Genomic DNA, 9999 nt, shown 5'->3' on the forward strand with positions numbered 1-9999 from the left:
TGTCCATCTGATAATTGGTTAAGAAGTTATGGCCAAATAATCACAAAGTATGCACAAAGTATGCATCTGATAATTGATCCTAATTTTTTCCACATTCTTGTTTTGATCTCTAGTTTTTTATAGCATTAATTTCATGATTTGTTTGGTGCTGGATTTTTAATTGTGAATTTTTGTTTGTACCTTATGCCAAATTGATATGCTACATTCATTGCTTTGTGAAATGCTCATCTTTAGACCAATTGATCTGAAATTTGGTATGCTTAATCTTCACATGTGACATGATTTTTGAGATTTGGTTTGGAATTTTTATCATATGCTATCACTGTTTTGGACACATGAAGATGTAGTGTGACAATTTGTGTCACATTTTGTGCCTTCCATTTGTGCATTTTTGATCACCTATCATTTGAACTCTTTTGGATCTGATGTTTTGCATGATGTATGTTCATGTCAAGATTAGCTTGCATAAAAAATTTCATAGCCATTGGATGTTTTTCTGATTTGATTTGGATTTTCTAAGTTGGATTGTCCATTTTGGGCACCTTTGCTTGCCTTTGCTTCACATTGATCATTTGATGCCTTTACCTTATGAATTGATCTTGGTCCTTTTGAGGACATTTTCTTAATTGTTTGAATGTGTAATATGCAAAAGATTGACTTCTGTTTTGATCATTTGGTTTGGTTTTGAACCTAGTCTATATACTAGTGTTTTATACATAAACTAATTGTGCTTTGTGTTTCAGGTTTGGACATTTAGCATTGATGATTGGTTTGGTCTCACTTTGTGAGATACAAATGATTTGAATTCTAACACATTGTTGTTTTGTAGGATTCTAAGTGATAGGCTTGAGCTCATTGCTTCATTTGACTGCTTGACCATTGCTCATTGAATTGTGTAACAGTTGGACTGTTTGTCTGTTTGTTTTCTGTCTGAGATATTAACTGTTTAGCTTTTGTACAGGTACCTTAGTTACTTGCTTTTAGCTCTTGCTTGAGCTTTGGATTGTGGTTGACACACCACTTAGGTAGCTACTCTCTTACTCCATGTAGTCTGGAAGTCCTGTCACCTTTTTGGCAGGCATTTTGGCTGAAGTCCTCCTTATGAGGCTCTGTTTGTGATTGTTTACATTTGTGCTAAAGACCTCTAAATGAGGCATGTTACTTGACAAGTCCTCCTAAGTGAAGAGGCAATTGACAGATATAAGGGATTAGAAATCAATCCCCTGTTATTCAGTGAGTCTTTCATTATGCTCGCACTACATGCTGGTGCTTTTGAATAAACACCCAAGATCTTGTTTAGTGTCTGTCAAGTGGAATAGGATCCCACATTCTGGATCCCCACACTTTCTTTATCATAAGCTCACCCAGGCCAGGGTTAAGAGCATGAGGTCTCATCCTCATTTCCATTTTCATCAGCTTCACCCTAACTCTCAATGTTAGTGGTTAAGAGCTCACAAACTACACTTGTACAGTTTGGCTTATTTGTCGAGGTTGATATGACCCCTCTTGACTAAAGCCCACCCTTGGTTTGAAGCCTCTTGTTTGTATATAGTGTGTGATGCATTGTTTGCTTGATTGCTTTGCATGTGTTTGCTTTTGATGTTTGTTTGTTAGGAGTCGGGAGTAAGTCCATCTATTGGCATTCTGTTTCCAGTTTTGTTTTGAGGAGTTAGATGTAAGTCCATTGATTGGCATTCTGTTTCCTATTTTGTTGTTAGGAGTTGGATGTAAGTCCATTGATTGGCATTCTGTTTCCTCTTTCTGTGGTTCTCTTATGAGATTTGCTTATTGTTTATACCTTGTGTTGCCTTATTCCAAAGGATGGGACTTACTTGGATCATCCATATGATCTCAAGAGAGCAACCCTACTTGTGATTGCATTTCTTTATCCCCCACCTCTTGCATGCTTAACCTTAATCCTCTTCCATCCTTAAACCAAACCAAAAACTTTTGTGCAAACATTTGACTTGTTTTCAACATTAGAAACCTAGGCCTTATGCCTTTGATTTTCAAACTTTCTTTTCATAATACTCATTTTGAATTGAATCTTTAAGTCAACTTTGACCATTTTTGTACATACTTCTAATTGGTTAATGCAACCCACTCAAATGTCTTCTTTGTGGCTCCATGCCCACTTATTAATCAAATTTTTCATAACCTTTAGCTATTAGGTTTGAGTTATCTTTGTGGTAGATGTAATACTCACCTATGTCCTTAGTGAGTGGACAATAAGTCTTCCACGCTTATTATAGGGCTAACCCCTCACTAGCATGTTGAAGCTATCCTCACATGGTGGACTTGTGGTTTTTCATGTCGAGTTTATTCCCTTTGATAACAAAAGACCTTAAGGCTTTTGGACCAATCAATCCACTCACTGTTTTGAAATCTTTTACCCGAACTATGGGGTTTTGATCCTTATCTTTCATGAGAGGGTACGTAGGCAATGGGTTCATCCATCCAAACACAAAATGTAAATAAACTTGTATATTCTTTTCTCATCTCTTCAATCATGTTTGCACAAAATAATTTCATAAACAATAACCTTTTGCAACAAGCGTGAAAAGGGCTCCCTAGGAGTACCTAGGATGTTGTGGGTGCCTAACACCTTCCCATGACATAACTAACCCCCTTACCCAAATCTCTGTCCTTTACTAGTTTTGTTTGTAAAACTCTTTAGGTTTTTGTTCGCTTTCTAACTTTTCCTTTGGATAAATAGAAGTGCGGTGGCGACTCGACTTTGTATGATTTACCTTGGATTTAGTTAATATCTCCAATGGTAACGAATACACCGCTACAGGGCTGCTCGCCGACTAAGACAGTATATGTTGAACCATACTACCTTGTTGATTTCTAAGATGGACCCAGTAAAGTATATCTTTGAAAAGCCGGCTCTTACCGGACGAGTGGCTCGTTGGCAGATGATTTTGACACAGTATGATATCCAGTACACGTCCCAAAAGGCCATCAAGGGTAGTATTCTGTATGATAACCTTGTCGAGAAACCATTAGATGACTATCAGCCGATGATGTTTGAATTCCCCGATGAAGATATCATGTACTTAAAAATGAAAGATTGTGAAGAGCCTCTTGTCGAGGAAGGACCGGATCCCGATGACAAGTGGACACTGATGTTTGATGGGGTGGTAAATGTGAATGGAAATGGTGTTGGGGCAGTACTCATTAATCCTAAAGGTGTACACATACCTTTTTCCGCCAGATTGACTTTTGAAGTAACCAACAACGAAGCCGAGTACGAGGCCTGTATCATGGGGATTGAGGAAGCCATCGATCTAAGGATCAAAACTATAGACATTTGTGGAGATTCGGCTCTAGTGATTAACCAAGTCAATGGAGACTGGAATACTCATCAGCCGCATTTGATTCCCTATAGAGATTACACCAGAAGGATCCTGACTTTCCTCAAGACAGTAAAGTTGTATCATGTACCCCGAGATGAAAATCAAATGGCTGATGCCTTTGCCATATTGTCTTCCAAGATTAAAGTTCATTGGCAGAATCATGTGCCACACGTTGCTGTGAATCAACTCGAGAGGCCTGCGTATGTGTTTGCAGCCGAGTCTGTTATTGATTAGAAGCCGTGGTTTTATGATATTAAGAATTTCCTCAAAAGCCAAGAGTATCCTGAAGGAGCATCAAAGAATGACAAGAAGACACTGAGAAGGCTAGCTGGAAACTTTTACTTGAACAAGGATGATGTGTTGTACAAGAGGAACTTTGACATGGTTCTGCTCAGATGCGTGGTTAGACACGAAGCAGACATGTTAATGCAGGAAGTACACGAAGGATCTTTCGGTACCCATGCTGGTGGTCATGCAATGGCCAAGAAGTTGTTAAGAGTCGGTTATTACTGGATAACCATGGAATCTGATTGTTTCAAATACGCTCGGAAGTGCCACAAATGTCAGATCTATGCAGATAAAGTGCATGTACCACCAAACCCTCTGAATATCATGAATTCTCCTTGGCCATTCGCGATGTGGAGCATTGATATGATTGGAAAGATTGAACCTACTGCTTCTAATGGACATCGCTTCATCCTAGTCGTGATTGATTACTTTACCAAGTGGGTGGAAGCATCTTCATATGCCAATGTTACCAGACAAGTGGTTGCTCGATTCATTAAGAAGGAAATTATCTGTCGTTATGGGGTTCCTGAGAGAATCATCACTGATAATGGCTCGAATCTCAATAACAAGATGGTGAAAGAGCTTTGCAAAGACTTTAAGATCGAAGACCATAATTCTTCTCCTTACAGACCAAAGATGAATGGTGCTGTAGAGGCGGAAAACAAGAACATTAAGAAGATTGTGCAAAAGATGGTTGTGACGTACAAGGATTAGCATGAGATGTTGCCTTTCGCTTTGCATGGGTATCGTACCTCAGTGCGTACGTCAACCGGGGCTACTCCGTTTTCACTTGTGTATGGCATGAAGGCAGTCTTGCCAGTAGAAGTTGAAATCCCTTCTTTGAGGGTAATGATGGATATAAAATTGACGAGGCTGAGTGGGTTCAAGCCAGGTTTGACGAGTTAAATTTAATTGAGGAAAAGCGATTAGCAGCTGTGTGCCATGGACAACTATATCAGAGAAGGATGAAGAAGGCCTTTGATCAGAAAGTGCGTCCTCGAACCTATCAGATAGGTGACTTAGTTTTGAAGAGGATCCTTCCTCCCGGTACAGATAACAGGGGCAAGTGGACTCCGAATTATGAAGGTCCGTATGTTGTTAAAAAGGTCTTTTTTGGTGGAGCCTTGATGCTTACAACTATGGATGGTGAAGATTTTCCGTCTCCTGTGAATTCAGATGTAGTCAAAAAATACTTCGCATAAACTGACCCATTGGACAAAAAAAAAGAAAGTCCAGGCAAAAATGGGCATCCCGGCGAGCCAAGAGAAAAAGAAAAGAAAAAGGTTCGGGCAAAAATTAGGGATAAAGAATAAAAATAATATGTACACCCGGTAAGTCGAAAACCTGCAAAGGCGGCTTAGGCAAAAATGGGTATCCCGGTGGATTGAAAACCTGAAAAGGCGGTCCAGGCAAAAGAGGGATTAAAGCGAAGACTACAGTCTGAATTATCTGTACTTCACCGTGTTTCAGTGTCTACCATCTTGAAGTATAGGATCGGTCCAATCACTCTTCTCAGAAAGCAAAGAATTTGGGGGAAATTAAAGATCTATGAGTCATAATAGAATTGGGAAATAGTGGAATGCCGTGTTCACATTGCCAATAGGATAGCCTATTTTCTCTTTTGGCGCAATTACCTCTTCCTAGGAATTGCTTCCTGATGTATTTGCCTTTATAGGCCATTTTCAATCAATAAAAGTCGTTATTCAGTCAAATTGCTCTCTTGTTTTTTAATTCTACTGTTTTGTTTGCAAAAAACGTCCGAATTTTTGATAAACATCGCATCTAAAAAACATGAAGGCTAGACAATGACGTGCGGAAAGATAAAATATCTGAAAATCATTTTGAATGTTGAGTACACTTGAGTATATTTTGTCCATACGATCCCCTGGGGCATGTATGTCCTGCCATTTTGCAGGTTACTATCTTTGATTGATGGCTAAAGCAGATGAGCCAAAGTTTGTGGGAAGGAAGACCCCGTTGTTTCAACACTGTCCAGTCGTGTAAGAAGTTGGGTCGTCTAAGTCGAGTTCAGAATTTGTTTCCCCAGCATGATCGAGAGGTTGGTGTTTTCCCAACAAGTGACTCCCTAGTTGAGTTGGTTTCTCTACCGTTCCGAGAATAGTATCCTCAGCAGAATTGTTGTATGTCCCCACAGAGTTGGAAGATCGAATCAGAAATTGTATGCTCAGTAAAGTGATCATTTGCTTTCCCAGCAGGAGTTTTCCTCCCTTTGCATCTTGCATGTAGTAATCATCATTTGCATTCACATTCTCAAATCGCGTAGTTTTCCATTCAGTATGGAGCATTACGCCATAGAAAACTCAAACATATGCATACATATATTAAACCAGATTGGATCATGTCTCCGGAAGAGACGGATCATTTTTCAACATCAGTGTAGCACGTTTGCAGTAGTTGCTCTTGGCAACATTCAGAATCGATAATCCCAGTGAGATTTATTTTCTCACCAGTCCGTGAAAGGAAAGCTTGATTCCCTTCCGATTTAGTCCTCGGCAAGTGTCTTCCTTATTTTGACATATGTAAATGTCATCCTTGCGATACCGGTAAGTGTCGTGTTGATCCCCGTAAATGTTTGTGCTCTTCTTTGATGTCGGCGAACATCATCTTTCGATGTCGGTAAACGTCGAATTCCAATCGTTGGCCATCAGTAAATGGCATGTCTCTCATGGTGTCTACAAAAATCATCCTGTCAACACCCGTGTGTGTCCTTTCCCTTTTTGGTGTCGGTAAACATCATTGTTCGATGTCGGTAAACATCAGCCTCTTGTTAACCATCGGTAAATGGGTTTGTCGTTCAAGATTCCCCAACGTCTTCGCTACCCGTAAATATTGAGTATTTCATTTTCGCCATCGGTCAATGGTTTCGTTTCATAAGTTTATTCTTTCTTTGGTATCGGTAAACATCATTGTTCGATGTCAGTCATCGGTAAATGTCTGGTCTTGTTTCACTTTTATACATCATTGTTCGATGTCAGTAAACATCGAGTTCCTTCCCAGTCATCGGTAAATGTCTGGTCTTGTTTCGCTTATAAATGTCATTGTGCGATGTCGGTAAACATCGAGTTCCTTCCCAGTCATCGGTAAATGTTTGGTCTTGTTTCACTTATAAATGTCATTGTTCGATGTCGGTAAACATCGAGTTCCTTCCCAGTCATCGGTAAATGTCTGGTCTTGTTTCACTTATAAATGTCATTGTTCGATGTCGGTAAACATCGAGTTCCTTCCTAGTCATCGGTAAATGTCTGGTCTTGTTTCACTTATAAACATCTTTTTCCTCCCCAGTGAAGCCGCCATCGGTAAATGGCCTCGCTTTCCTCACTTCGTCACCTATATAGGGCAAATTTTTCGGTTCTTTTGGTATTCAACCCCTGTTTACCTTGAAAGTCTGATAACTGCTACTTTCATCCGTTCAGGTTCACATTTGATTGAATAGGGGCAGCTGTAGCACCTCAAATTTGCCCTCCTCATTCATGCATTCATTTTTAGGTCATTTAACATTTCATATTGCATTTCATCATGTCAATCAGAATTAGCTCCAAGAGTTTATCTTCCAAGGAGCTCGGATATCATTCAAGTCAATTGGTTTCATTTTCAGAGTTTTTCTTCAAAGGATCAAGCTAAACAGGCTCAGTACAGTTCAAAATTCAACTGTGAAATCAAAAGTCAACCGTTGGTCAACTGAAGGTCAAATGGCTAGAGAATAACTTGAGTTACTTCCAACATGTTCAAATGAGGCCTATTCATCATTCGACATATTACTCTTGAAGGAACAAAGGTCCAGCGCACAGGTTACAAATTTGGAAAGATGACTTGAACTGTCATGCTCGCTAGGCGAGCAGAATGGTTCGCCTAGCGAGCCACCAGAGTCTGAACTGTCATGCTCTCTAGGCGAGCAAATTCTTCGCTAGGCGAAGCCCACGCGTTTTAAAAATATAACAGAAAAATCTTGAACTTGGACCTCTCTTACTTGAGCCCACAAAGCCACGAAATCAGGTTATAAATTCTAAAAGTTCAGTGAAAAACCCTAGAGAGAGATTCTAACGAATTCAGAGCAGCCTCCAGAGACTGAAGGGAACTCATCATATATCAGTATTGTAAAAGTGGTAATCGCTTCACATTGGAGTGTTGCCACACTATGTAATCGAGTCTGTAATCAAGTTTGGAGCACTTTGGAAGAAAGTTTAATCCTGCCGCCATTTTCATTTCTGTTTCGCACTTTATTCGACCCTCCGATTGGAGCTGGTTTTATTGCTTTACCTTTGTCTACTTTATTTTCCCGCACTGCCTTTATTTTATTTATTTTCACGCACTGCCTTTACTTTGTTTATTTTCCCGCACTGTCTTTACTTTGTTTACTTTCCCGCATTGCCTTTATTTTGTTTACTTTCCCACACTCGCACTTTACTTTGTTTATTTTTCGCACTGCACTACTTTCGTTTATTTCTCGCATCGCACTACTTTTATTTACTTTCCGCACTCGCACTACTTTTATTTACTTTCCGCACTCGCACTCCTTTTATTTACTTTCGTGCACTCGCATTTATTACCTTTTTATGATAAAAATTAAAATGCATTTTTACTTTACCATGTCTAGCTAAACCTATAAAGGTTAGAATGTAAGGATCGTAATTGAACCGATAGTCTGTACAATTGTTCGTAGAAACACTTCAGGGCTATTTTGACTTTCAACTTAAGTTTTCCCGCACTTAATTTCCGTTGGGTAAGATCGAAAGTCTTCCGACGTCTGTTTAAACTTAGTTGTTTTTAACTATTTCAAATACAACGAAAGCGCTTTGTTTAGTTCATTAGGAGTTTTTAACTTAAAAAGAAAAGTGATTTTAAAACTATTTTCGGACGCGTTTATAAGTTTGGAGTCTGGTTCGTGAGAACCTCTTTTGGTTAAGAAATCCAGGTCAAAATACTTTTCAACTTAATCAAGACACTATATTTCTTAAAAATAGGTCTACTACTCTAATGCAATGCGCGCCTTTTTGTAAGTGACAATAAGAGGGTTTGATTAGGGAGTACAACTCGGTTCTGAATATGCGAAAGCGACAATTCCCATTAAATTGTTTCTTTTCAAAGTAGGAAACACTGGCCATAAGTAATTCTATTAGCAAGTACTTGGATTATTAATTGATTATGTGAATTACATTCGAACTTGTCTTTATTAATTGAATTTAATTTAATCCTTTATTTTTCATTGTACACTCTTAAAAAAAAACCTGTTTCGATTACCTTAGATAAACACCGTAACAATAGATAACGATAGATTGACATTTGGTCTCTGTGGATTCGACAATCTTTTATATTACTCTGACGCGTTCGTATACTTGCGAAAAGCACGCATCAAGTTTTTGGCGTCGTTGTCGGGGACCAATTTCCTCAAATTTCGTACCCTGTTGTTATATCGTTTAGACTTAGGTTGTTACCTGCCGGTCAATGCGAAGAACTCGTAGCACCGGAAGCTTAGTAGATCCTCTGGCGGAACCTGAACGTTACGCTCGCGCACGTTTATTTTTCCATAGAATTAGGAGAGCTATGGCCGAAGATCAAAACCAAAGACCTCTTAAGGACTTCGCCCAACCATCCAACGAAGAACCTAGTTCTAGTATAGTAAACCCAACCATCCCAACGAATAATTTCGAACTTAAACCCTCTTTGTTGCAACTAGTGCAACAGAGACAATTCGCAGGTCTTGCTACTGAGAACCCAAACCAACATTTAAAAATCTTTCTCCAATCAGCAGACACTTTTAAAACCAATGGAGCTTCTCCTGAGGCAATCTGTTTAAGACTATTCCCTTTCTCCCTCAGAGATAAAGCCCTATCATGGTTAGATTCCTTTCCACCCAATTCCATAACAACTTGGGAAAACCTTAGAAAAGTATTCCTTGCTAGATACTTTCCCCCAAGTAAGACCGCCGTTCTTCAAAACGACATAACTAGATTTACCCAGAACCAAGGAGAAACGTTGTTCGAAGCTTGGGAGAGATATAAAGAGCTGTTAAGAGCATACCCACATCATGGTTTAGAAAATTGGTTAATCATTCAGAACTTCTATAATGGACTTCACTATAACACTAAGATGACCATCGACGCTGCCGCAGGTGGCGCACTGATGAAAAAACCTTATCCTGAAGCTAGTGCCCTTATCGAAGATATGGCTCAAAACCATCAATCATGGGGAGTTGAACGAGCGACAGATGAGAAGAAGGAAGCCCAAGGAGGAATACATGAGTTAAGCTCTATAGACATGATGCAGGCTAAAATGGACGCGTTAGCCCTCAAGGGTGACCAAATAGTTATCACTGCTCACACCCAACAAAACA

General features: G+C 39.4%; 1 non-coding gene across 1 annotated transcript; it reads right to left on the reverse strand.

The window, feature by feature from the left end:
• Positions 1–9593: 9593 nt before the first annotated feature.
• Positions 9594–9700, reverse strand: LOC127116137 (small nucleolar RNA R71). The gene has a single exon (XR_007801117.1). It is a non-coding gene; the product is annotated as a small nucleolar RNA R71 (small nucleolar RNA).
• Between the last annotated feature and the right edge of the window lie 299 nt (positions 9701–9999).

The sequence above is a fragment of the Lathyrus oleraceus genome, chromosome 1, assembly GCF_024323335.1.
Source record: "Lathyrus oleraceus cultivar Zhongwan6 chromosome 1, CAAS_Psat_ZW6_1.0, whole genome shotgun sequence".
Taxonomy (NCBI): domain Eukaryota; kingdom Viridiplantae; phylum Streptophyta; class Magnoliopsida; order Fabales; family Fabaceae; genus Lathyrus; species Lathyrus oleraceus.